Source organism: Mustela nivalis, assembly GCF_964662115.1.
Source record: "Mustela nivalis genome assembly, chromosome: 4".
Taxonomy (NCBI): Eukaryota; Metazoa; Chordata; class Mammalia; order Carnivora; family Mustelidae; genus Mustela; species Mustela nivalis.
This window is the reverse complement of record NC_139023.1, coordinates 135,126,956-135,150,466: the sequence shown is the minus strand read 5'-3', so window position 1 is coordinate 135,150,466 and position 23,511 is coordinate 135,126,956. Positions and strand designations below refer to the sequence as shown.

Sequence of the window (23,511 nt, the reverse complement as noted above, 5' to 3'; positions counted from 1 at the left end):
ATCATTTCAAAGACAAACACTCTTCTTCCATTTATAAATTTATCTTTCTTTCCTAAATAGGCGCATTTACTTTTTAATATTTGTAAAATTTATAATGATCATTAAGACTAAAAATAAATCAAAACAATGAGGAAAAGACTGCTTTGTTTTTAAATGATTCTGTGTGCCATTTTTAGCCTTCCAACCAAGTCATGTCATCGCCTCCCTAAAGAATCTTTGGACTAGTTGAAGAGATTGACATGTTGAAGAATGATTAGAAGGTATTGTGACAAGGAAAGTAAGATAAGCACATGCAAATTACATCTGCAGACGTAGATGATTCAATAAAGCCCTCAGAGAGTTCATGACACTTAATCTGGTTTTTGATGGATTAATAGAGTTTGCCATTTGGACAAGTGGAAGAAAGCATATGGAATAGGGATCTGTATGCACAAAGCCAAGGAGGTATGAAAGGGCACAGCAGGTGTCATAACTATAAGAAATTAAGCATGGCATAAATGAAGAGTGAATGATGGAATGAGGGAATCATGGAAGATGGGACTAGACTGAAAGGTATTTCTAAAACCTGCTAAACAGATTGTCCTTTATAGACAGTGGAGGCTTCCTATAGTTACCACTTAGCTGTGGCTGTTTGGCTGATTTTGATGGGTGTCCACAGGGTCAGAGTAAAACCTTTGCAGATCTTAATCCCTGAATGGCCTCCATTATTTCCCCGTATGCAATTAACAGTAAAAATGAGAGTGTGGAATTAGTATAAAGAATTTCAGTGAAGTTCTGCTTCCCCCCCATGATACCTGCTTTGCTTTAATTCTTTCTGAAAAATTAAAAATGCAAAAATTTTTAACTTTTTTATTTTATAATTTTTATTGTGTTGATACCTCTAGTTTCCTAGGTTGTAAAGTGCATGCTTTATCTCAGGTAATAAATTATTAGTCTTTCATGTAATGGCTTGTGGATGCATTCACATCTTATAGCCTGCCTACATAGTGAGAATGAAGACTGGTATGATTTTGTATTCCAAACTGGGGAATAAGAAATCCCTAAAAAAGAGGGGGGAAAAAAAGGAATATTTTGATCATAAGGACTTACATAGATGTGAAAGTTTTCCTTCTAGCCTCCAAGCACAGAAAACACAATTTAATTGCCACACTATATCAGATTGCAAACTTATAAATGTTTGCATTAAGTTTCTTGGAAATAACGTTTTTTTCTTTAAATTTCTTATGCATCTTGAGTTCCGTTCTGGTACAAATGACAGACTGCTCATCCATCAAAACCCATATTAAGTATCATAAATCAATTACTGTTCCAATTTAAAAATAGTATTTTCAAATACCTACTGCTTGGAAAAAGAATGTGTTTAGAAAGAAACCGCTACTTCTCCAGTGACAATGAACAGCCTACAGCGGGTCACCCAATACATGGACTTCCGCCTGGTGAGCAAAGAGTTAACCAAAGCTAATTTGACTTTCTCTTTATTGAAACGAAATTGCTGATGAACTTCTGGTTTCAGTTGTGGCTGTAATAGTCTTTTTACAGCAAATGAGAGAGAATAATCTGAATCTAACACTTTTGTCCTTCCAGTGTTATTGGTATGTTAAAATGTCAAAGGAGAAATTCAGCTGCTAGTGACTCATATGCCGACTACAAGTGAATATTAACTAGTGTATATAATTTTAGAAAATTGTAATGTATAGGCTGTTGTGTTTAATGTTTCAAGCTTTTAATACATTTTCCTTGTTAGGATACTGTTTTAGATTCTTATTTCTTAGAACTGCTATAGGAAAACAAAGTTTCCTGGCAAAATGTCAATAACATAATCACTATTCATTTTAATAGGTAAAGTTATGCTAAACTTACAGAACTATTTTATCATATTTTCAAAAAGATCTAAATTGTCATTTGACTTAGAAGCATGAAGTAACAAATATATCTTTCCATTTCCAAAAATGTGATTAGTTCTAAAAGGTGTAAGAAGAAAAAAGAAAAGAATACATAAATTCCAGAATATTTGGAAAATAAAGTTCAGAATTTGAGATATTTGCCCAAAGTAACTTACCTGGTAAGACTCAGAGGTAACCTGCCTGACTCCCAGGCCCCAAATCTTAGTCACTGTTCTCTACTGACTTCTCAAAATAGGTTGAATTTCACGAAAAGTAAATGACTATAGTCTCTAACCATTTAGAATGAAATAGTAGCTCTAAAATAAAACACCTACATTTCCCATTATGCCTGCTCATAGAAAGGAATAACTCTAAATATAACAGCAAACTACAAACAGTTGAAAAAAATTGTTACCTCTGTTGCTGTAACATTTTAATTTCACTTACCGTTCAATAAATCTCTACAAAATTGCCCCTCACCATTTTTTTCCCCTACTGTGTTAGGCAGTGGTGATTCAAAGACAAAGTATTTAAGGGCTCTGCCTTCCTTCTTCTTTTTGGTCTACAAATATCTCTTTGTGTAGGTTCCTGTGGTGTGTTAGGAAATGAGAATGTGTTTATCTGGCGCTTAGAGACTGAAGTGTTGGGTAGCATTTAAGTTGGAGCAGTGAGTAAGAACATAAAACTCCAGGAAAGTTCAGAAGGTCATTTACAAATCAGGCCTCTTAGGCTTCATGTTAAGATGTGTTTGCATTCCCTCATCATAAATTAAATGAAAGCAGCATGGCTAAAATTTTACTGGTTAGGAGAGGCAATCTGGAACTTAATTTTTATTATGAAGTTCAAAATATGAGTGATTCCAAACTGATAAATGTATATTAACTTGCTGAAATAGATTTACATTCATATTAGTCATTGTTCAAAAATGTCTAAAATGCTTCACTATATTTAAAATGACATACTTGGGGCGCCTGGGTGGCTCAGTGGGTTAAGCCGCTGCCTTCAGCTCAGGTCATGATCTCAGGGTCCTGGGATCGAGTCCCGCATCAGGCTCTCTGCTCAGCAGGGAGCCTGCTTCCTCCTCTCTCTCTCTCTGCCTGCCTCTCTGCCTACTTGTGATCTCTCTCTCTGTCAAATAAATAAATAAAATCTTTAAAAAAATAAAATAAAATAAAATAAATAAAATGACATACTTAAATAAATATTTTTAATGGAGCTATAGTGGATTTGTGGGTGACAACTGAATAATTTTTCTCATCCTTGACCTTATATTATGCTCAACACTGATTAAAGTATTTAAAGGTTCATATAAAAAATTACATGTAACCAAATACCTGCCACATAGTGTAATAATTGAAAGATTAATATTCTGTTATTTTCTTATATTAGCTTATAGCTTTATTAGAAAGCAAGCTGATAGTGTATTCAGATATACTTTTTGCATTAATATCCTTCTATAATACATTCATAACACTATCACTCCAAAAGTGTTAGTACGTAAAAAATTCATTTACTTCTATGATCAGGTCTTGATTTCTTTTGTCAAAGTAAAAGTACCGGCTTACTGTCAGAAATCATAAACAAATAGTGTATATCTAAATAGTAAATCAAATTGATCAAGATTATGGGCTATATATTTTCACATAACTTTATTTCAGAAAATAAAAACCACTTGAAAGTCAAAATCCATGGAGTATTTTTGAATTGACAGCTGACCCCTTGGTTATTTCATTTTGATAATTTTCAGCCATACAACTTGATTATAAGACTAAAAACCTGCCAAGTAAATCATAAGAATCGAACAAAATATATTGTAACTTAAAAATGAAAAGAAAATTGTAAATAGAAATGTTAGAGTTTTTGAATTGAGTTTATGTTGAATTGATGCACTATTCCTTTTTTTTTTAAGATTTTATTTATTTATTTGACAGACAGAGATCACAAGTAGGCAGAGAGGCAGGCAGAGAGAGAGAGAGAGAGAAGCAGGCTTTCTGCGGAGCAGGGAGCCCGATGCGGGGCTCGATCCCAGGACCCTGAGATCATGACCCGAGCCGAAGGCAGCAGCCCAAACCACTGAACCACCCAGGCGCCCCATGCACTATTCCTTTTTAATCAAATCTCACATTCCCCTTGAAATATATTTATTCACTTTTTTTTTTTTTTAAAGAAAGAGAGAGAGAGAAATGCATGATGGGGAGAGGGGCCCAGAGAGAGGGATGGAGAGAGAAAAAAAAAAAAAAGCATGATGGGGGGAAGGGCAGAGGAAGAGGGAGGAACAGAGTCTTAAGAAAAGGCTCCACACCCAGTGCAGAGCCCAGTGACCCTGAGATCATGAGCTGAGCAGAAATCAAGAGTTGGATGCTTAATCAACTATCCACCCAGGCGCCCCTTCCTTGAAATATTTATTTTTCCTCAAGTCTTATTAGGTACCAAAGCAGACATCTACTTTTGTTGAGGAAATTGACATGTTTCATTCCCCTGGATGAACTTTTTAAACACAACCATTTTATCTTTTTGTGTTAAGTTTATATATTTAAAAACAACTGTTACCTCGTAGAAATAATTTATTAAATTTTGTTTGCAGTAACAAATGTTTTTTTTTTTTCTGAGTGATTTAAAGTACTCAACTTGTATGTGGAACACATATAAACATACTTATTTTAAAATACTTTCTAGAATTATAGATAATGTAATATTTTATAATGTAAACTTCCAACAGGTAGGAAGCTTAAGTAAGTTGAAAAAAAGAAACTTTTTCTAAAATATTCACCTAACTAAAGCTAAAAAATAAAAAGTGCGCTTTTTTTTCTTTTCCTTTTTTTTTTTTTTTTTTTCTGCTTAGGAACTGTTTTCATTAAAATCAAGACTAATAAGAAAATAAGAAAAAAAAAAAAAGACACTTAGGTGCCCCTGGGTGGCACAGTCAGTTAAGATGAAAACTCTTATTGACTTGGATCATGGCATCTAGACCTGTGTAGGGTTCCTTGTGCAGACTCAGTTTGAGATTCTCTCTCTCCCTTTCCCTTCTTCCCTCCCCCTGCATGCCCGTTGTCTCTCTCTTCTCTCTCAAAATAAATATATCTGAAAAAAGACATCCAAAAGAACAGTGGTTTTAAGCAGCTAGAGTATTATTTCTCTTACACAGTCAACCAAGGACAATCATGGTGCCCTCATAATGAACACCAAACTCTGCTTTCCTTCTTCCTTCTTTTCTCAGACAGAAAAACCATTCTATAATTTCCCAAGCAGATTTCCTGTAGGTTTCAATGATCAATACTGAGTCACAAATTTTTGTCTTGGTTACAGAGTCTATTAGTTTTGTCACTTTTCTAACTAATGTTTAATAAGTATTTCACCCTTATTGTGAAATGTGCTCTACCAGAAAAGAAGATATTTTAGAAAGTCAGCTTGGATGACATCCAAGAGTATTTATCATAATTAGGTTACACAATTAAAGAAAAAATAAATATAGATAAGATGTATACTTATTTATTTTGAAAACATTTCTCTAGAAAGCTCATCTGGCAGTTAATTAAAAAATGGAAGTGTCTTACTTTTTTGATGCTGGGTTTCTAATAAACACAAATTCTTTGTGGCTTTATATTACTCTAGTAGTGCTTTTCCTAAATCTTAATAAATAACAGTATATAGTTTCCACATATAATAATAAAAACAAAATGTGAATAATCTGTAATACCTGAAAAAATGTCTCTCTTATGAAATCGCTATTTAATTTGATCAAATATTCTATAACCTATTCACATTAGCATAATAATAATTTTCCTTTTTACATTCAAGGATGTAATTTTAATTTTCTTCTTTGTGCTTTTTTCTATAATTTCTAAATATTGTAAAATACACTATCTTTTTTTTTTTTAAAGATTTTATTTATTTATTTGACAGAGAGAAATCACAAGTAGATGGAGAGGCAGGCAGAGAGAGAGAGAGGGAAGCAGGCTCCCTGCCGAGCAGAGAGCCCGATGTGGGACTCGATCCCAGGACCCTGAGATCATGACCTGAGCCGAAAGCAGCGGCTTAACCCACTGAGCCACCCAGGCGCCCCAATACACTATCTTTAAATACATATAATTTGTATTTTGTATAAAAATACATATTAATTAACTTATAAAAGTATTTAAAAACAGGTAGGAAAATATAACAATATAATTAGTGGTTATTCTTTGGGTGATGGGATTATGAGTAATATTTTTTTATTCTGGCTTTTTCAATTTTTCTAATTTTAAAAATTATTTTTATTAAAACTAAATTGCACTTAATTTTTCAAATAATCTAAATCAATTTAAAATGGTGCTGGAACAATTAGACATCCATGTATGAAAATATGATCTCAGTCTTCTCATCATACTTTATACAAAAATTAGCTCAAGGGGCGCCTGGGTGACTCAGTGGGTTAAAGCCTCTGCCTTCAGCTCAGGTCATGATTCCAGTGTCCTGGAATCGAGCCCCGCAGCATCAGGCTCTCTGCTCAGCAGGGAGCCTGTTTCTTCCTCTCTCTCTCCCTGCCTCTCTGCCTACTCTCTCTGTGTCAAATAAATAAAATCTTAAAAAAAAATTAGCTCAAAATGGATCATAAACTGAACATAAACACAGAACTAGAAAACTTTTAAAAGAAGCCATAAGAGAAAGCTTCTCATCCACATTTTTTTGGTCAATTATACAGGCATTGATAGTAATTTCGATATAACAAAATTATTTTTCAAATTTTTTTTAATTTTTTATTTTTTATAAACATATATTTTTATCCCCAGGGGTACAGGTCTGTGAATCACCAGGTTTACACACTTCACAGCACTCACCAAAGCACATACCCTCCCCAATATTTTTTCAAGTTTTATAGAGAAAAACAGCAAATATAAGGAACTTTAAAATCTCAAATGGAATGTTTAAGGGAAAGAAAAAAAATCATAATATTAAAAAAACTTGAAATATAGGCCAAGTAGTTTGATTTTTCTCTTCTGCAAACCTTAATAGTGCTGACCCCTGATTTTGAACTAAAAATGTTTGAATGGAAAACAAAACAAAACCAAAAAAAGGCAGTCTTCCTACTTTTAGTCATTAAATACTTTAACACCATTGCAGGAATAGTTCTTGCATCAAAACTATAAAAAGACATTATTTCATAGGCAGGAGGGAAACACGCATATCCCTGCGATTCACAGTTGATACTGACAATATGCTCCCCATTCCCACCATGGAGGCTTGAGGTTTACTTTTTTAAGGAAAAAAAGTCGTATACGTAAAATAATTTTTCATTTCTTAGAATCCCACACTCTAAAATTTTAGAAGAGTAGCAATAATGTTTCACCAAGTTTTACACAAGTTCTATTAATTTCAACTATTAATCTTTTCGTGTGCAGTGCTTTTGAACCTTCGCTCCATAACGAAATCACCTAGAGAGCTTACAAAACACTGTAGTCTGTGTCACATCCCCAGAGATTCCAATTAATTATTCTAGTAAATGACCTAGAAGTTACAATTTTTAGAAACTCATATTAGAAACTTCATATTAGAAACTTTAGAAACTTCATATTAGAATATGAAAAAACATTTAGAAACTTCATATTAGAATAATATGAAGCCAACACTGAGAATTACTGTTACAAAACCTGTTTTTAGACCGCATGCTTTTTAAGACAAATATAAAAAAATAGAAGAAAGTGTTACAAAAATGAATCTCATTGCAAATCATGACAATGAGACTATTTGAACTGGTTTGTGGCATAAATGCTAGGATTCATGTGGTATCTCCAAATGCTCAAAAGCATTGGTGGGAAAAAACCTCAGGTATATAAAGTGTACTTTCTTTTTTTGGTAATAGAAAATGTCATGTTTATTTAGAATATTTTGCATAACTACGATCACCAACATCAATAACAAAAATTCTTTGTTAAAAAAGTGAACTAAGAACCTTCCCAAATTGGGGGCGCCTGGGTGGCTCAGTGGGTTAAAGCCTCTGCCTTCGGCTCAGGTCATGATCCCGGGGTCCTGGGATCGAGCCCCGCATTGGGCTCTCTGCTAAGCAGGGAACCTGCTTCCCCCCATTTCTGCCTGACTGTCTGCCTACTTGTGATCTCTGTCACATAAATAAATAAAATCTTTAAAAAAAAGTCAAAAAAACAAAAACAAAAAAGAACCTTTCCAAATTGCATTTGATTCTTAAAAATCTGTTCTTAGTGAATACCATGATGGCACTTCACTCACATCAAATAACATTTCTAACTGCCCACAAAACATGGACCCATCCACCAGGGATTCAGTCTTACCACTACATGTTTCAAAGAGCTCACTGGGAAGATTTATTTTATTTACTTTATTTTATTTTTCAGTATAGTCAACACACAATGTTACATCAGCATCCGGTGTCCAACTTAGTGATTTGACAGTTTCGTGCATTAACCTACATTCACCACAAGTGTAGCTACCATCTGTACCTCTGCCCGTCACATCACTATTACAGTATCATTGACTGAATTCCTTCCTCGATGCTTTTCATCCCTGTGACTGACTCATCCCTTAACTGGAGGCCTGCATCTCCTTCTCCCCTTCACTCATTTGGCCCCAGCCTTCGCCCTCCTTCTCTCTGGTGAACATCAGTTTGTTCTCTGCATTTATTGCATTGTGTTGTACTGTCTGATTGTATTTTCCTTTGGTTATTTGTTAGTTTGTTTAGATTTGCCTTATGAGTGAAATCATGTGGTATTTGTCTTTCTCTGACTGACTTAATTTCACTTAGCATAATACCTCTCGGTTCATCGTATTGTCTCAAGTGGCCCAATCTCATCCTTTCTTATGGTTGCATAATACTTCCTTATCCTTATCCATTCATCTATTGATAGACATTTAGGTTGTTTTCATATCTTGGCTATTGTAAATAATACTGTAGTAAACATAAGGGTACCTATATCTTTTCAAATTGGTGTTTTTGTTTCTGTGGGTAAATACACAATAGTAGAATTATCGGATCATATGATATATATATATATATATATATATATATATATATTAAATTTTATTTATTTATTTGTGAGAGAGGGGGAGAGAGATCACAAGTAGGCAGAGAGGCAGGCAGAGAGAGAGGAGGAAGCAGGCTCACTGTGGAGCAGAGAACTTGATGCAGGGCTCCATCCCAGAACCCTGAGATCATGACCTGAGCTGGCGAAGACGGAGGCTTAACCACTGAGCCACTCAGGCGCCCTGATGTATCTATTTTTAGCTTTTAGAGGAACCTCCATGCTGTTTTCCACAGTGGCTCTGTCAAGTTACGTTCCCACTGATAGGGCACAAGGATTCCTTTTTTTTCCATATCCTCACCAACATTTGGTATTTCTGGTCATTTTGATTTTAGCCATTATAACTAATGTAAGGTGATATTTTATTGCACATGAAAAGATGCTCAACATCACTAATCACCAGGGAAATGCAATTCAAAACCACAGTGAGATATCAAGTGTGCTTTTATGTTACCCGCTAACTAATTAAAATGGTCACTTTCACAAATCTGACTGTATTTTGTGTGTTTTGGATAAAGGGTCACGTATACAATATTTTTTCCTTTCTCATATTTATTTACATATACATATCTTATATCCATCTACATCCATATCTATATCTACTAGTTAAAAGTATGCCAAAATGATAACATGATTCTATTCATATTGCTTTAGTTAGAATGCTATTTAACTAGAATAAGTAATGGATTGCAGTTCTTATTCTATAACTGCAATTGGAACATAATTTGATGAAAATTACTTAAGACTTAATGCAATAATACATTGAGGTTTTGGATGAGGGCAACAATTGAGTACTAATAATGGTTAAAAAATTATAAAACAACATTTATTCCCCTGTGATTTAATAATTTGTATTTATTTTTTGAATGCAATATATATTGAATTGACCAAAAGATCAATAAATTTTGGCCTATACATTAAGTAAAGTTCACAAAGTTGAACAAAAGTGAAGAACAGCAATTATTCCTTCATGAGTCTATGATAACGATATAGCGAACTGAGAAATTGTGCTAGAAAAATCATACTTAAATCATATAATTAATTGACTTTAATCTGGAAATGTCTGCAGGTACAACTCTAAACTTTTTAAATTGGGGTTATCAAAAAATATTCTAGGTTAAATGTCATTTTACCACATTGTTAACTTTGAGTATGTCACATTAACTACCCAGTGAAATATTTGGTTTTAATTTCCAAAATGGGCAAAATAACCCTGCATTGGTTGTCATTGTCAGAGAAAAAAAAAATAACTGAATTCTTCTATTATAATACAGAAAATATGTTTTTAAAATGAATATTATGCAAGAATGTATTTCCATATTCCATTAATTACAAACATTTATACAAATATGCCTACAGATTAGTATTACTCTTGCAAAACCAGACAGGCATTTGTTTGGGCTGTTCATTTCCAATAAATTTTTGGATTTCAATTTGAGAAGTACATCAGATATATTAAGGAAAATATGAGAGATTTTATGATCAGTTTTCATATTTATTTTTTCCTCAACTCTCATTTATTTTGTAGACTTTTTGGATACAGATTATTTACTATACATTGCTCTTTTAAATGACTAAAAAAGATATTATCATCTCTGTACAAAATAACTTTTAACCCATTAAAATGCTGTAACACAGTAGAGTCATTATATTCATTGTACTATTAGAAAAGAGTTTTGATTTTTTTCAAATCTTTTATGTTTTTACTTAATTCTTAAAATGCATTTTTATTTTTCCTCTCTTGGGCTTCTTTTTATACCTTTCTTTTCCAAGAACTTGCATTCTCTCTTCTGTTCCTCTCTCTCCTTGTTTTTTTCACCATAGTGCCACCAAGGAGAAATTGCCAGTATCCCAAGGAGGAAGTTTTATTCGGCTCAGTTGTCTCAAAGTTTGATAAGAAGCTTTAATAAACTGTGCAGCAAAGTTAAAATTAAGTTGTTTAATTATAGCTGGTGTGTCTGTGCAGAGCTGCAGTAGAGTAGCTTTTGACGCACTGTGTTATGGATGAAGTAGTATACAGGGTACTCTGGAAATAGGATGCATTCGATTTCTTGTCAATTTTTAAAAGTTCCAGGTATTTTTGCTCATAAAAATCAGTATTTTTTTTTTTATCTGTTATGTTTCCTACCAAGTGACTTGTAACTCAACAGAATGTCCAAATTGTTTTCTCTGCATTCAAGGTTAGAAATTCAAAGTCACTGTTGGGGGATCCTGGGTGGTGGTGAAAGCAATTCTGGAAGGCAGCTTGCATCATTTGACCTTCTTTGCTCTGTGGTATCTGCTCATTATCTGATGACTTTACCATTCCTAGCTGTTATCGGTTGTAATATTATATGTGTTTTTAAGTAAAAATGCTTAAGTATAAAATCTATGAAAAATTTGTCGAGAATATTGTGTAGTGTATCTGGTGACTGATGTATAAAATCTATGAAAAATTTGTTGAGAATATTCTGTCGTGTATCTCGTGACTGATGGACTCCATTGCCTTTTCAGTTTGGCATCCCCTGCTGTATTTCGCAATTTGTAATTTCAGCCTGTGGGTTTAGTTGTTAATGAGATTGAATATGGCATCCTTAAACAGCATAAAAAAGCATATTTCATAGTTGCATTGTACCTGTTTCAGTGAAATTGACTAGACTCATTCTTTGTACTATTCCTATGTGCTTAGGCAAAGAAGAGATAACATTGTATTTCTTTGAATACATAGAAATTTCTAAGCTGATCATCCATTTTAAGCAGGATTTCAATCCATCAAGTAGATGAATCCCCTTTATACTTTTGCCTTTGCATCCTGAATTTTCAGACAGGCAGTGATTATTGGAAAAGCATCACTGTATTTAACTAATGTACAAATGAATGAATTTCATGTATTGGTACTGGTTTTGCCTTCTGAAAAATTATAGAAATATACTTCCTTGGCTGTCTAATAATCACACAAATATATGAAGGCATTTATTATATCTTCTGTTTTCCAAGACCAACATTTACTCTTAAACATACACCTTCCATGGGGCGCCTGGGTGGCTCAGTGGGTTAAAGCCTCTGCCTTCGGCTCAGGTCATGATCCCAGGGTCCTGGGATCGAGTCCTATGTCAGGCTCTCTGCTTAGGGGGGAGCCTGCTTCCTCCTCTCTCTCTCTGCCTGCCTCTCTGCCTACTTGTAATCTCTGCCTGTCAAATAAATAAATAAAATCTTAAAAAAAAAAAGAAAAAAAAGAAAGCATACACCTTCCATACATTGTATATTATTACATGGGCTTTTGGGGAGCATTTTTAGTAATTATGCAGTCATTGTTATCCTTTGTAAAATTTCTTTGTAGAGAGAATATTTCTCTTTAAAGCAAAGTTGCACAAATACTCAGGGTTTAGAATACAATATATAGTAAGTATAGAAAAGCACAGAGAAGAAAAAAATTACCTATGATTTCATCATCCTGTGATAACCATAATTATTTGTATTGACACCTAAAGTTTCCACTTTTAAAAATTTCATACAGGGGTGCTTGGGTGGTTCAGTCAGTTAAGCACCTGCCTTTGGATCTGGTCATAATCCCAGGGTCCTGGGATTGAGCCCCAACCATTGACTTTACTGCTCAGTGGCGAGCCTGCTTCTGCCTTTCCCTGTGCAACTCCTCTTGATTGTGCTCTCTCTCTGTCAAATAAATAAATAAAATCTTAAAAAAAATTCATACACAACCATAGTTGTTGGGTTCCCAGGAAAGAGTCAGAGATTTGAGAGTGGGAAGTTTATTGCGGAGTGTTCATAGTAACATCACCCGTCGGAGGTGAAGGAAGCAAGGCTGGGCAGAGAGGGAAGCTGACCTGGAATGAACTTGCAACAGAAGCCTCAGTAATATTTTGAGGAACTGTGGAGCTTAAATGGCTCACAAGGATTCAGCCCAGTGAGACAAGGGGGCCAAGACTTTGCTCTGGTGCGTTGATTGGGTTTTGAATATGGACTTGCTCTAGGAATGGGATGTAACTGCCACTTAGGCAGCTGCCTTTCAGGGAAAGCAGCATTTGCAGAGCGACTGACCTGTGGCCATCTTTACCTAACGCCTCACAGATGGGTAGGTGCCTGTGTCCTAAAGAGGAGCTAGCAGCCTCACCAACTACACATGCCCACAAAAATATTGAGCATTTTGAGGATCATAATTCATACCCTTCTTTGAAAGTCTGTAAATCTAAAAATGATTTCTGTGATCTTATGTATTTAAAATTTCAGGCCACAATAGATCCTCCTGTTGTCCTTGTGTAACTTGAATGCATTTTGAGCTTTTATGATCTGCTTTTCTGAAGATTCTGTACAAGTAATGATTATTTCATGTATTCAAAAATCTAATGGGCAACCCAATATAAATTATGAGATCTTTTCTATAAAACGTGAAGGATGTTTTTAGCTACTACCTAATATGTCTTTTGGGCCTTCTCAAATTAAGACACAAGTTTTAGGGCTCTATTTTATAGTCCTGATTAAATAGGATTGAAATCCATTATTTTTGATCCAATTTATTACATTATAGTCATTAACTGATTGAGTTCATTTTGTAACCTAAATATGTGACTGTCCAAAGTCTGTACTTGAATGGGCTTCAATCTTGGCCGTGAGACTTAAAATATGGTTCTTGGAGCTTGAGCTGGGCAAAGGTAGGGTCAGACAATGAGATGCAGGGTGTGGACCTATAAGATCTAAATGAGGGCCGAATCATACAAGAGCAGAGAAATATACAAAGAAAAACAATCACAAAAAATACCATCTTCCTTAGTTTTTGGCTTTATTGTGTAAATATTATATGCAAGGTTCTAATAGTAGATACAGTCTGTCATTGTATCAATACATGCAAATTTTGGTACTTCTGCATCTATTTGGAAACTTGGTTACCTTAGGAATGGTGTGAACTGATCTTCTTAGAAACATCCATGAATTCTCATTTTTTAAAGAAGCTGTAAGATTCAACAAGGTGTGAGTTCATTGTTTTCTTCAGGAACTTTTGGGACATCTATAACCAAATTACCAGACAGGACTGTCACTTTGCAGGGTCACAGTCTACTTCAGGGATTCTAGTTTGGGTTTGGGAATTTTGACAGGGATTGGCACAGAAATATGTTTTTGTTTTGTTTTGTTTTTTGTTTTTTTACTGTTTTTTAAGGCTAAGTAACAAGGAGTTCAAATTACTTAATAAAGTATGGATCTCATCTTAACCCCATTTTGCTATTCTTATCTACAAGTACAAAATATATTTTTCTAGACCCATATTTCTATAGTTTGGCTGTAAACATTCATGATCTGATTCCAGTTATATCAGAGGCAATTATGAAAAGCCAACGGCATAGATTTTCAAAAATATATAATGTAAAATAAAATAAGCCAAACACAAATGACTCTAAGACATATACTTTATTGAGAGAAGCTGTATCAGCAACTTAGTTGCCAAGAGTTTCCAGGAACCTGCAAAGCTCCTCACAGATCTTTCAGAGGCTGAGAAAACCAGGGGTTAGCATTAGACTCCAGACTAGGCAGTTTGCTTCAGCCCCTTGTGGGTGGTAATGAGAGAGCAATGTTTGTTTTAAGGATCAGGATGCTTCTTTGCAAAGGCCCTAAATGGGGCTCACCTCATTTAGCACGCTTATATTTCAAGCATATCCTTGAAGCATAACATGTAATTAGGTGAACTTCAGAATGGAAATAGTGAATTTATGAATGAAAACTTATGTTCATCCTCTTTCTTAATTATTTTACCTCTATACAAGTGACTTATAAAAATTTATTGCCACTTTGGTTTGATGCTTCTTTTTTCTGATTACAAGCAATTAAGACATTAGAGTGCAACCTTCAAATAATTTTAAGGAGATTTAACTTTCAAGTGTTTATGTAGAAATATAAAATTAATGAACTATAGTTGTCTCACACTTTAATTCCCAATAGTTTATTTTCACTTTCTTTGTTAAGTTCACTTACCTTATAAGTAGTAATGGAAGATTTTGCACATCATAAAGTAAAGTATATAAATTTAAATTACATTCTAAATTTTATAACTGCTTTGCCTTCAGTATCATTTTTAACAGTCCTGAGTATATTCCCAGAACTGTAGCATTGAAATCAATGAATTTATAAAGTTGGACACAATCCTGCCCTTCAGATAGATTTATGACTTAATTCTACCCTTCTTAATGGTAAATTAGCAGTATGTAAGAAAGTCTTTAAAAAATGTGTCTCATGTTCCATCCTAAGGTTCAAGGTTCTAGATTGGATAAATTTTCATGGTTGTACATTGCGCTTACCCAAATGTAGCAACCATACCTTAAGGTGGCTTCTGAGGAGTCCCACGCTTGTGTAATCCCCTCCCCTTGAGTACAGGTGGACACTGATGTGCTCCAGCTAATGATATTTGGAAAAGTGGTAGAATGTCACTCCTGTGAGTAGGGTACGTTTTGTGGCAGCAGTGATAAGTCACTCCTGTGATTACTTTACATCATATGGGACTCCATCTTGGATGACTGTGGGGGAATTTTACCAGCCTTAAGGAATTAAGCCACCAGGTTGTGAGAGGGACTCTGAGCAACACTACAGATCATGCTGACAGCCAGTGAAGAAGCAAAGACTTCAGTCCTACAAGAGCAAGGAATGGAATTCTGCCAGCCACCATGTAAGAGCCTGGAAGAGAACTCTGAACTCCAGAAAGGATGCAGCTGGCTGACATTATGATCAGAGCCTTTCGAAAACCTGACATGAGGATCCAACTAAGCTGTGCTCAGACTTCTAACATGTGGATACTGTAGGATTATCAAGGGCTTGTTATTTTAACCTGCTAAGTTTGAGGGTAATGTATTATGCAACAATAGATAACTAGTATACCAGAATGTTGATTATAGCAGATGTATATTATAGTATGTTTTTAAGTGATTAAAAAGAGACTGCAAATAGTATGACATAATTATTTTCTTAGGAAAGGATAGTAGAGCTTAAAAATGATTAGGGTGTGGGGCGCCTGCATGGCTCAGTTGGTTAAGCAGCTACCTTCGGCTCAGGCCATGGTTCCAGGGTCCTGGGATTGAGCCCCACATTGGGCTTCCTCCTCAGCAGAGAGCCTACTTCTCTCTCTCCATCTGCCTGCTGCTCTGCTCACAAGTAATTGTGCTCTCTATCTCTCTGTCAAATAAATCAATAAAATCTTTAAAAAAATGATTAGGGTGTTATAATGATAGAATATACACTAACTTGGAGAATAGGTTTATGGTCATTTAAAATTCCTTTTAGCCTATAAATATATATATATATATATATATATGTATATATATATATATATATGTATATGTATATTTTAAAGATTTTACTTATTTATTTAATACAGAGAGAAAGAGAGCACAAGCAGAGGGAGTGGCAGGCAGAGATAGAGGGAGAAGCAGGCTGTCCACTCGGGAGCCCAGTGCGATGTGGGGCTTGATCCCAGGACCCTGGGATCATGACCTGATGGAAGACAGAAGCTTAATGGACTGAACCATCCAGGCGTCCCTAGCTTATAAATATTTTAAACATTTATATAATAATAAGATTGCCATTTGGATAAGTACTTGGGAATGGGTTTACTGGATCATATGGTAAGTATATTATTAACTGGCTAACCATTTCCAGAGCAGGTTTGATAAGTCGTGTTTTAATTTTCACCTAGTTCAAGATATTTTTTTTTAATTTCTCTTATGATTTTCTTTCTGAATCATGTGTAAATCGAACATGCACAATTAGACAGGTATTATTCATCTTTGAATATTTGGGGATATTTCTATATGTCTTTCTGTTACTGATTTCTAATTTAATTTCTTTATGTTCAGAGAAAATATTTTGTATTATTTCATTTCTCTTAAAGTTATTGAAACATTTTATGGTCTAGGATATGATATATCTTGGTAAATCTCTTTGCACCAGAACACTAAATGTATCTTGCTATTTTGGGGTAGAATTTTCTAATAAAATGTTAACGTGACTGGTAATGTTTCAGCCCAGAACAGTCTTTTTATCTGTGCCTCACCCTTGCATGGCAACCCACATCTACCTTGTATTTGTACAGTATCTAAGGTAAAAATAAAGTGTCTTACGTGGCCTTGTCTGGTAAGAGTCATCCGCATCATCTCCATGCAGGAATCAAGGTGCAAATAGATTTCTTGCCCCTATATCAATGGCAAATGAGTTTTTTCTACTGTCAGTTTAAGATAGGTAGGCTGGTTTCTTTCTCCCCTTCCTAAGACATCAGTTCTCAATCTGGCGTCAGGTCAGGGACTGGTTGGAGGGAGTGGAATTCCCAGCCTTTCCTTCAGGCAGGGGCATCTCATGCCTTTGTTCAGAAAGCACAGAACCGTGTTTTACAGTCCCTTCCAGCAGCAGAAAGCTCTTCCCTAGTACGAGCATAGAATATGGAGCATGGGCCAATCATTACGGTAGTCCCCTAGCGGTAGTCAGTCAACAGCTTACACTCATGCAGAACCTGGAGCTCACCTGTGCTTCTCCGGGTGTTCTCCCTTCGTCATCAAATTTTGTCAGGCCTTTCATGAGGCATCAGGCGAGGGCTCTCTCGGCACTCCCTCTGTTCCCTCAGTCTCTTTTGTGTGCAGCCAGTGGGGTCCTGGGGAAAGAGCTGGTGAGTGGATATGGAATCATCTTGTTTCTGGGACTCTTATTGGTTCAAAACAATCAGAGGTAGAATTGACAGGGTATCTTGTCTTTCCTTGAAGAGGCTTGTTATTATGGAATGCGGTGCTCCTTGTTGCCTTACAATCTCAGAACTCTCTGATGGATTAAAATGTTTGATTTTACAGATTATATGTCTCATTATTATGATAGTGACAGTGTTCCCTTTTGGATTTCTATATCCTAAGCATTAGTGGAAATTTATTTCATTTGTTGAAGATTGTTTGATATAAGGAAGAATGGATTTGCCTCTTTTATTATGGCTACAGAGTACTGCATCATTTGGATATACCATCAGTTCTTCTTCTTTTTTTTTTTTAACACCATCAGTTCTGTAATCAGTGAAATGGTACTAGATGTTATAGGTGTTTTTCAGATTTTTCTTTTTTGTTATAAACAATGCTGTGATTAATTGTTTCATGCATTTTTCTAATACTTTTATTTAACGGTAATCTACTATGTACTATTGTATTAATTTTTCATTTAAAAACCTCTTGATTTTGAGCTTCCATATTTTTATATATTATTCTGATCAATAATTTCAGAAGAACGCATCCCCTTTTATCAAATGATCAATCAAATTAAATGGTCATGAGTTTTATATAATGCTGCTTTGTGAACATTACCTGAGTCACTCTGATATATTAATTACATGAATATCACAATACTGTATTCAGAACATTACATTTAATTCCATTATATATTTCTGAGTAGTTTTATAGAGGATTGCTTGAGGGAAAATCACAAACATAAGTAAATGATTATTTTATAAAACAGAAGTCACTCCTTTTTTCTTTAGTGAAAATTTTTTTTTAAGATTTTATTTATTTATTTGAGAAAGAGAGAGAGCATGAGAAAACAAAAGTAAGGGGGAGGGGCAGAGAGAGAAAGAGAAGTAGGCTTCCCACTGAGTGAGGAGCTCAATGCAGGGCTCCATCCCAGAGATCAGGACCTGAGCAGAAAGCTGACGCTTAACTGACTGAGCGACCCAGGCATCCCAACAAGTTCTTGATTTATTTTCATATCAGCTAAATTTCCTACCTAGCATCACCAGGAGACACAGACAGAGCCTTTTATTAGAATTTAGGGATATTCAACTACCAGTCTAGTACTGTTTCCTCACCTTTTCCAAACAATTTCTTTTTTTACCAAGAATCCTGTTTGTCTTAAGTAAAAATGAAGTTATCTTTAATTCTTGGAGAATTATCGAAGATTCTGAAAATCCTACATGGATAAATATTTTCATCCCTGTGGGAAGAACTGAGAAAACATTCCTTCCTTGGAAACTTTTTTTTTTTTTTCCAAGATTTACTTATTTATTTGAGAGAGAGCGAGCAAGCAAGCACACACAATGGGGGAGGGGCAGAGGGAGGAGAGAATCTTGGGGACTCCCCACTGAGTGCAGAGTCTGATTTGAAGTTCAATCTCAAGATCCTGACATCATGACCTCAACCGAAATCAAGAGTCTGATGCTTAAATGACTGAGCCATACAGGTGTCCCTTCCTTGGAAACTTTTAAAAACATATTGAAAAAAACCCAGCATCATGGATAGCCAAGTACACATGCTCAACACTTAGGGGATACCCACTTGGTCAAATACCAACCAACTCAAATGTTATAACAGAGGAGTGGAGAAGCAAGCGACTATATAGAAACTTTACTGAACTGTTTATTTGCATGATGAATATTCATTTTTATTGTTCTAAAATGTGAGTAGAATATATAGAAATCCTAGAAAACCTTGGAATTACATCAGCAAATAAGCACAGATGTCCTGTCTATACATATCTTGCTTAACTCTGTGCTGGGTTCCAGGTTTTAATACAATTTGGAAATAAAACCTAATACACTTGAAACACTAATATAAAAATAATTCCAAGGAATATATATATATTAATATGTATACAAATGCATATACATATATACATGCATATATGTGTATTTATTACACATATATGTATTTAAGTATTTGGGACACAGAGACTAAGTTTAGGCTGGAATGGAAAGTAGATGATGGACAAGTGTGAGTGAAAAAATGGAATATTTAAGGTGTTAGTTTATGGAAAAAGTGTACAACACATTAGTTTTATGATTAGGAGAGTATCCTGAGGAAAGCATTTAAGAAAGAGCAGTCTGAAAATCAAGATTTGCTGATAAAAAAGGAGCAATAATAAAATGAGGGAGGCCATCTGGCAAATTGTTGTTGGGTAGAAAAAATCCTGGAACATAAAAGTTTCTTTCTAGAAAGAGATGGCAAAGCTTTGTGCCATTGGGTGTAGAAGGTGAAATAGAAGTTGGAGCATGGTGTCCTGGTAGAGTCACCATCATAACTGAGGTGGCATTTCATGGGTGTTTTAGGAGAATGAGAGTCTCTACATCTCTAAGAACTGCATTTTTTAAAAATCCATATAAAGCTATGGAGTTATAATTTTGTAACTTATTTTATAATTGTATATTTTATATTTTATATCCTACAACTATATCTCCTTGAATGGAGATTTGTTTTAAATATGAACAACTATTAATGAAACATGAAAAATGTAAAGCTAGAATATGTATTTTTATACCTAAAACACCATTTTAATTTTTATATTTATATCTTATTTTTCTTTTGCATTTATGTTTTCATATGAACATGAGTTGTAATATCCAGGTCTAAAATTTACAATTAATGGTTTCATGTGGTTTTTATTTTACTGAATGATGCTTACCTTAAAGAGAAGTTTTACATCTTATGGGAATGTTCTAAATTATTCTTGCATATTTTTCCTTTTTTCTAATATCAATATCATATATTTTTTTAAAGCACTATTGTAAAATAAATCTTAGCACATGGGGAGAGTGTGGGGTGTATGTTACTTTTGAGAATGTACATATGTAATTTGGAAATAGTAAAAAAGCATTTAGCTGTCCTTTTACTCTAATATAGTAGGGTTCGTCAGAGTATGGGTATCTAAATCTGGGAGAAAGGTGAAGGAAAGGAAAGATATAACATCTTCATTTTTTAAAAACTTTTTTAAGATTTTTAAAAATGTATTTATTTGGGAGAAAGAGAGTGAGTAACGGAGAGAGCAGGAGGGGAGGGTGAGGCAGAGGGAGAAACAGATTCTCCGCTGAACAGAGACCCGGATGGATGGATGGATGGATGGAAGGATGTGGGGCTAGATCCCCAGACTCTGGGATCATGACTTGAGCTGAAGGCAGATAATTAACCCACTGAGTTACCCAGGCACCCCAGCATTTTCATTTTTATTTGAAAAGACATTTTCAAAAGTTTTTTAAAAAGTTAATGGATAAAAACACTATTTTAAAATAATTGATTTATAGGGGCGCCTGGGTGACTTAGTGGGTTAAGCCTCTGCCTTCCACTCAGGTCATGATCTCAAGGTCCTGGGATGGAGCACCACATCGGTCTCTCTGCTCAGCAGGGAGCCTGCTTCCCCCTTTCTCTCTGTCTGCCTCTCTGTCTGCTTGTGATCTCTCTCACTGTGATAGATAACTAAATAAAACTTTGAAAAAAAATAAAATGATTGATTTACCAAACACCGAACTCAATATTAGTTAAATGTATTTAGATTTACCCTCAATCAGCACTTAATTTTTTTTCCTGCACTAAGTGTTGTCAGGATCTAAATTCCAATCTGTGTAAAGAGCACTGTTACTAGGGAGGACTGCCCCTTCCATACTACTGATTTAAATTGAAATATGGAGAGCTTCAATTTATCCTGGTTTTTCATGTTTTCTGTTATAGATGCAACTTCACCAAATACTGTATTTTTCTAATCAACCCAATTATTTGTAGGAGCAGAAGGCACACAACAGATGGCATTTACACAGGGAATCTTGACTCATGGCCACAGCAGAGTTCTGGATAATTTAGAGTTGGTTCAGTGGTGGAGAAAGAGATGGGGGAGGGAGGAAGGGCAGAGAAAGGGAACATGAATTAAGGGAGAGAGCTGGAGAGAAAGCTGCTGTTGTCAAATATCTGGGTCTAGGTGAGGCGCTTGCTTCCAGAGCTATGAGTGCTCTTGGAAGGTGGGATAAGAAGGCTAATTCATTTATCAAGTGTCAAGGGTGTTACAGTAAAAAATGAAAGTGTGATATACTTGTCAGCTGAGTATAGCCAGTGTATTAATATTTAATTAAAAGTGTTTTCCACTCCTCCTCCAGCATTTCATGTCCTGATGAAAGTCCAATGCCTTGAGAAAGTTCTTAAGATTGCTGTGCATTTCCAAAAACTTAACATTGCCATGATCCCTGCTGCATTTTGGTCTCTGCTTTCTGCTGAATTCATTTAACATATTTACCCAGAGGTAGAACCAGACCTTTGATTTCTAAGGTACCACAATGCATAAAGTAAACAAATATCCTCACACAAGGTTGGTGAACATAGCTAACTTGTTGAAAACATGGAGGGTTTGTATAACACAAGTTCAAACAACTTAAAATTGAGTGTCAGACAACCCCGTTTTTAAAAATAATTTCTATTTCCTTTTCTGCCAAACAAGTGTCCAGACTCAACTCTGTCCCTTCAACACCAGATTGCCATGTATTCCATATATAAAGGATGTTAACGGTAGATTTTATTTTTTTCCCTAGAAAAACTAAAATAACTAATTCTCTCAGCCTCCAAATGAAGAAAATTTTCAGGATATTTTTTTCAAATCAGACTGTTCTCTTCCTAAGATGAAATCTGGTGACATCTGTTTTATTTTCCTTTTTTTTTTTTTTTTTTTTTTTTTTAGAATTGTGAACTGTGTTATAATGGTTAAGAGTCAGTCAGCCTGGTGTATTATTCTGGTCTCGGTTTAGCAAGGCTAATACTCTTTTGTCAAATCTGTAAAATGGAGATGATAGTAAAATCTGTTTTATAGGGTGGTTATGAGTCTTACATGAGTTAATTCTGGTAAATTACCTATAGTGGTATGTGGTTCAGTGTGACTGCTCAGTAAAAATGATCTGTTCCTAAATCCTGCATGAATATAATTTTTTCTGGATACAGAGGAATGTCAGTTATGATAGGAGGAAATGATACAGAGTGAGTTAGGGATAATCGAAACACGGATAACTGATGTTCAGGCTGTTGGCATTCTGACTGCCCTGAGTTGAAATATGCCACCTAAAACTGAATTGGCTATTTCCAGATAAAGTTTAGTGATATATTCTCATGTCAGACTAAAGGAATAGCTAATGTCTAGATATATTTTCTTTCAAGAAAATAGGCATATGAGTGAAAAGGGATTAATTTCTAAGCCCCTCCAAATTGAAGTCTCTCTTTAAGAGATATGTTCACTGTGCCCATAAAAAGGCTAATTTCTTTCAGTGTATATATATTTAACAAGAACAAATGGGAATTTAGGCAAATTACTTTCATAACCCTTTTGATTTATATCAACCATCTTGGTAACTCATGAACCATTTGGGCTGCAAATAAATGATCCTGGTATGATACTCAAAGTTTTTCAATCAGTGTTTTATGAAAAACTCTAATAAAAGTTTTTATGTCTAGATTTTTCTTCTATATCTTTTTTTTTTTTTAATTGGCCCTGAGGGTAATGTTAGGGTGATTCTGGTTAGCTCTTTTGGCTGAAGACTATTTGCTGGCACTATACTCATAGTTTTTTAGATAATCTCTTATTTACAGTCTGGTAAATTGCATGCTTCTCATTACATTTTTTAAAGGATAACTTTTATTATTCTGAGAATTCATTTTTTTGGGCAAATTGTAGTTTTCTATGGCTATTATATGCTAAAATTCTTTGTGGAATGATAAAAAAACTCTAACATTGACAAATATTACAAGTCTTCTATTTTCTTTCCTTCTATTTTGTTTTGTTCAGACTCCTTTATCATGATAGTACCTCAGTATCACATTTATTCATATTTTTATAAGAAGTTAATTCATTAGGAATTA

General features: G+C 34.8%; 1 protein-coding gene and 1 long non-coding RNA gene across 2 annotated transcripts in view; one reads left to right on the top strand and one right to left on the bottom strand.

Moving 5' to 3' along the window:
* SPOCK3 (SPARC (osteonectin), cwcv and kazal like domains proteoglycan 3) overlaps nucleotides 1-23,511 on the top strand; it is a 504,243-nt gene that overhangs the window by 24,092 nt on the left and 456,640 nt on the right. The gene's annotated exons all lie outside the window — the stretch shown is intronic.
* Nucleotides 14,326-23,511, bottom strand: part of LOC309862887 — a 65,459-nt gene continuing 56,273 nt past the window's right edge. Inside the window, exons 2-4 of the long non-coding RNA XR_014310772.1 lie at nucleotides 17,405-17,531; nucleotides 17,008-17,079; nucleotides 14,326-14,447 (exon numbers count right to left, since the gene is read on the bottom strand). This is a non-coding gene — a long non-coding RNA (uncharacterized lncRNA). The remainder of the gene's footprint in view (nucleotides 14,448-17,007; nucleotides 17,080-17,404; nucleotides 17,532-23,511) is intronic.